This window comes from Peromyscus leucopus, chromosome 2, assembly GCF_004664715.2.
Source record: "Peromyscus leucopus breed LL Stock chromosome 2, UCI_PerLeu_2.1, whole genome shotgun sequence".
In the NCBI taxonomy this organism is placed as follows: domain Eukaryota; kingdom Metazoa; phylum Chordata; class Mammalia; order Rodentia; family Cricetidae; genus Peromyscus; species Peromyscus leucopus.
The window spans coordinates 122,351,383-122,357,077 of record NC_051064.1 but is presented as its reverse complement, the minus strand read 5'-3'; the positions used below and the strand labels follow the sequence as shown (position 1 = coordinate 122,357,077).

The 5,695-nt window shown below is 47.8% G+C and overlaps 1 pseudogene; it reads left to right on the top strand.

Moving 5' to 3' along the window:
- Window positions 1–327: 327 nt before the first annotated feature.
- On the top strand, window positions 328–1,658 carry LOC114704949 (annotated as a pseudogene).
- The last annotated feature ends 4,037 nt before the right edge of the window (window positions 1,659–5,695 follow it).

Here is a 5,695-nt window from a genome sequence, read left to right as displayed (position 1 = left end):
AAAAAAAGAGAGAATTTTGCTGTGGTTATCAGAGAAGTGAGGTCATAGGCTTTGGGCACATTGTGCTTCTAGGCACTAAAACAAACCAGCCTTCTTTACCCTTCCCAGCTTGGGGAAAGGATGTTGTCTACTCTGACAGCAGCCATGTACGGGGATGGTGGTAAATTACTTTGGATAGTATCCAAGCTTTGTGTGAATATACAAGACATATTAAGCAGTCAGTTAACAGTTGGGTTCAGGTGGGCACGGATCAGCTCTAAGAAAGCAGGTATACGGCCAACCAAACTCCTGTCTCGGTCTCTCGCTTTGCTCTCCTCTCCAGACAACATGAGCTTCACCACCCACTCCACCACCTTTTCCACCAACTACGGGTGTCAGGGCTCTGTGCAGACACCCAGCCAGCGGGTCCGTCCTGCCAGCAGCGCGGCCAGTGTCTATGCAGGTGCTGGGGGCTCCGGTTCCCAGATCTCCGTGTCCCGCGCCACAAGCGTCTGGGGTGGTTCCATGGGGTCTGCAGACCTGGTTGGAATGGGTGGCATCCAGACCGAGAAGGAGACCATGCAAGAGCTGAACGACCGCCTGGCCAGCTATCTGGACAGGGTGAAGAGCCTGGAGACCGAGAATAGGAGACTGGAGAGCAAAATCCGGGAACATCTGGAGAAGAAGGGGTCCCAGGGCGTCAGAGACTGGGGCCACTATTTCAAGATCATGGAGGACCTAAGGGCTCAGATCTTTGCAAATTCTGTGGACAATGCCGAATCGTCCTGCAGATCGACAATGCTCATCTTGCTGCTGACTTGCAGAGTCAAGTATGAGACAGAACTGGCCATGTGCCAGTCTGTGGAGAGCGACATCCACAGGCTCCGAAAAGGTAGTGGATGACACCAACATCACGAGGCTGCAGCTGGAGCCAGAAATTGAAGCCCTCAAGGAGGCACTGCTGTTCATGAAGAAGAATCACGAGGATGAAGTCAAAGGACTGGAAGCCCAGATTGCCAGTTCTGGATTGACCGCGGAAGTGGATGCCCCCAAATCTCAGGACCTCAGCAAGTTCATGGTTGACATCCGGGCCCAATATGAGGAGCTGACTCAGAAGGCTCCTGAGGAACTGGACAAATACTGGTCCAGATTGAGGAGAGCACCACAGTAGTCACCACCCAGTCTGCTGAAATCAGAGATGCTGAGACCACACTCATGGACCTGAGGCACACCTTCCAGGCCTTGGAGATTGACCTGGAAGCCATGAAAAATCAGAAGATCAGCTTGGAGAACAGCGTTAGGGATGTGGAGGCCCGATACAGCATGCAGATGGAGCAGCTCACTGGGGTCCTTCTGCACCTGGAGTCAGAGCTGGCCCAAACCCGGGCAGAGGGGCAGCACCAGACCCAGGAATATGAAGCCCTGCTGAACATCAAGGGCAAGCTTGAGACTGAGATTGCCACCTACCACCACTTGCTGGAAGATGGGGAAGACTTCAGTTTCAATGTTGCCCTGGACTCCAGTAACTCCTTGCAAACTGTCCAGAGGACAACCACCCACAAGGTCATGGATGGCAAAGTTGTGTCCGAAACCAACGACACTAGAGTTCTGAGGCACTGAGGCTGACAAGGAGGCGACCCCTGGGGACTAAGGGACCAATAAAAGTTGAGAAGTCTCTGGACAAAAAAAAAAAAAAAAAAAAAAAAAAAAAAAAAAAGAAAGAAAGAAAGAAAGAAAGAAAGAAAGAAAGAAAGAAAGAAAGAAAGAAAGAAAGAAAGAAAGCAAGCAGGTATAAGAGCCAAAAGGAGCTGGTTTTGAAACCATATTAAATACAAGTTTTCTTGTAGTCTATCTAGTACTGGGCAGGCCACTAAGTTCACTTTAGACAAGCCTGAAATGTTATGATGACTTGAAATGATGGTGTAATGTTTTGAAATAGAATTTATCTGGAAAATAACATGTATTCATAAATGGTAATAACAACAATCTAATAATAGTTTAAAAAAATAAGCCAGGCATAATGGAATGCCTTTAATTCCAGCACTTGGGAGGTAGAGGCAGGAGGATCTTTGTGAGTTTCAAGCCAGACAGGGCTACATAGTAAGACTGTCTATAGAGATAGATAGATAGATAGATAGATAGATAGATAGATAGATAGATAGATAGATAGATAGATAGATAGATAGAGGAAGGAAGGGAGGGCGGGAGGTAGAGAGGGAGGGAGGGAGGGAGGGAGGGAGGGAGGGAGGGAGGAGGGAGGGAGAAAGCATCTGGGGCTGGAGAGATGGTTCAACAGTTAAGATCACTGGCTACTCTTCTAGAGGGCCCAGGTTTTATCCCCAGCACCTACAACCACTGGGAGTCCAGTTCAAGAGGATCCAACACCCTCTTCTGGCCTCCATAGGTATTGTGCATGCACATGTGGTACACAGACATATATGCAGGCAAAATGTCTGTACACATAAAAACAAATACATAAATCATTAAAAAAACAGTAACATCTCTTGGCTGGTTTCTGTATTGGGCATAAAAGTAGGTAATTTTATGTATTTATTTATCTATTTGTTTTAGATAGGGCCCCATGTTGCTCAGGCTCATCTTCAGTTCATTTGCAGCTAAGGATGACCTTCAGTTCCTGGAAATGTTCCAGCCCTCACCCTCCAAACATCACAGGCCTTCACTGCCACACTTGGCTTACCTGTGGTAATTATTTTAATCTTCACCTAAATGCTGTGAGTTAGGTGCCCTTTGTATTGCCCTCACTCTGCAATAATGAAATTGAGACTCATAATTCAATTACGAATTTTAAGCTCACAGGGGAAGCTCATGGGCGGGGCTGAGATCTGAATGCAAGTAGCTTGACAACACCTTGTTGATAAACACACTGTACACATACCCCCCCACCCCCCCACCCCCCCCACCCCCGCACAGTTTAAAAACCAGCATTGTGGCACACGCTTGTTAATTTCAGTGTTTGGGAGGTAGAGGCAGTGGGCTAGAAGTCCAAAGTCAAGGCCAGTCTAAAAAAAGGCCTGCCAAAGAAAGGGCTACAGCCTTCCAGGATACTATGTGTGGCCCACGTACAGCCTGCAGACCAGCTCAGAGACCCAGTCCAGGTCTGCTTCACTGATTAATGAAATATTTGTGATGTCAGTGCATTGAGAGTAATTTTTATTTATTTACATTTAATTTTAAGATCGGGGGCTGGAGAGTTGGCTCCTCACTTAAGAACATTGCTAGCACCCAGGATGAGAGGCTCACAACCACCTGTTAACCAGTTCCAGGAGACGCTGACACCATCTTTTGGCCTCCAAAGGTACCTGGTCACATGTGCACAGCCATGGAGACATGCAGGTACAGAGATGTACTCATAAATTAAAAAATCTAAAGATTTAAAATTGTACTTACTTATTTGCTTATTTTGTGTGTGTGTGTGTGTAAGTGTACACAATTTGCAGAAATTGGTTCTCTTCTTCCACCATATGGGTGCCAGTGATTAAATTCATGTTGTCAGCTTGACAGCAAACACTTAAGCCACTGAGCCATCTCACTGGCCCAAAAGTTGTTGTTGTTTTTTTTAATTCTGTTTTATTTGTTTGTTTGTTTGATTGGTTGGTTGGTTGGTTGGTTTTTTGAGACAAAGTTTCTCTGTGTAACGGCCCTGGTTGTCCTGGAACTCATTTGTAGACCAGACTGGCCTCCAACTCACAGAGATCTGCCTGCCTCTACCTCCCAAGTGCTGGGATTAAAGGCGCATGATAGCACTTCCAGTAAGATTTGTTTTTATAACTCTGTAGCAAGAGTAAAACAAATCAAAAGAAACAAACCCTGAGCATCTAAGATTCAGGACAGACAGGGTATGACTTCACAGAAACAGTTAGTAACGCTGAATCCTTCCTCAGTGTCCCAGGGTCTCCATTTGAGAGAAACGTCCTTTTCCCAAGATATTACAACATGCCCGAAAAGTCTGTATTTACTTATTATTTTATGGTTTTTTTTTTTTTTTTTTTTTTTTGAGACAGGGCCTCACTGTGTAGCCCAGGCTGACCTCCAATTGAGATGCCCCTGTCTCCATCACAGTGCAGGACCACAGCCTGCTTAACAGTGGTTTTCTGCCACATAGTGTCCTGCAGGGGACAGGTGACTGCTGGAATGGGAACTCACAATCTCCTCTGCATCATCTCTCCATGGGGAACCCACAAAGCCCCTTTGTGTGTGCCAGGCTGGAGCGAGCTGCTTGACAGTTGGACCTAGGAAGAGCAGGTGTTGTCCTTGGAGGGCCCCGGTGAGAGCTACTTCCATCGCAGAGGCAAGAGCCAGGACAAACAGAGCCAGGAGGAAAAATAACCTCGCCACCACCACAAAGCTCCAGTCTCTTGGAAACACAGTGTCACACCTGACGGTCGCTCACGCCACACAGCGAGGTGTCCATTATTCATTGTGTTCCTAACAAAAGGACTTTCTGTCTCCAGCTCAAGCCAGGCTATTGTACACCACCTGAGGATGGAAAGCAGTGTGGAGAGCCCCAAGCTCTGCCAGCCGCTGCCATCTACCCTACAGGAGACGTAGTCCTTCATCCCAGACCCCAGTGCTTCATCTCAGACCCCGGCTGCCCACGGAGGCCAGATGGAGGCTAGAAGAAATCCGAGAGCAAAGTCCGTTTCACAGAAGCTCCCAGGGCAGTTGGAAGTCAGTCACGGTACCCCACAGACCAAAGCTGAACAAAAGCGCTGTTTCCTCCTCCTGTCCTTCGGCCTTCCTTCTCTCCATGTCAGTGGAGACCTTCCCTTAGTTCCACATCTGTGCCCCGCCCCCATTGCACTTGCTCTCACGCCCCTCCCACAATCCCACGCTCCTCTCTTTGGTTTGTCTATGGCAGATGGGATGGAATATTGCCCTCATGGGGGCTTTTATTTTTATTTTTCATGACCGGATCTCATGTAGCCCAGGCTGGCCTTGAACTCACTACGTAGCTGAGGGTGATACTGTGATACCAGGCCCTCATGGGGGTTAGTAGCTCTCTGGCACTTGTTCTCAGAGTCGTCCACACACTCTGTCTTTAGTGTGTGAAAGCAGAAGAGATGAATAAGAAGAGAAGCCTGGAAACTGGTTGGCTTCTAGAAGGATAAGGCAGGGACAGACGGCACTCTGGATGGTATGTGGAGGGTGTTTCTGCGGAATTAGCTCTTGGTTCTGGGTTTGGTGACCTGGGGTAAGCCGTGGGTCAGGCCTCCCTGAACTGGAACCTGATCAGGTGTCAGCAAATGACTGGTAGAGGAATGTCCCTGGGCAGGCCGTCTGGCTGCCTCTCGGCCTGGGTTTCTTCACATATAAAATGGGGACAGTAACCTCCTCCCTCTCGGTTCTTGGGTCTTGGGTGGGATCAGTTTGGCAGGCAATGTGGAGAAGAGAGACTCTTAGAGACATGGCAAGGTTAAAAGAAAGTTAGCCAACATCCACGTAACTGCCTTTCCCCTTTCTTTCCTACAGAGTTTTCGCATATGCATGTGTATATATATGTGTGTGTGTGTGTGTGTGTGTGTGTGTGTGTGTGTGTGTGTGTGTGTGTATTTTGAGGTGGGGTTTTCTATGCAGCCTTCAAACTCACAAGCCTCCCTCCTCAGCCTTTCAAGTGCTGATTATGGCTGTATACTATTATACCATCTCTTGAGTGATTTTTTTCCTAGTTTTCTCTCCTTTCTGTCTGTACCCTGCC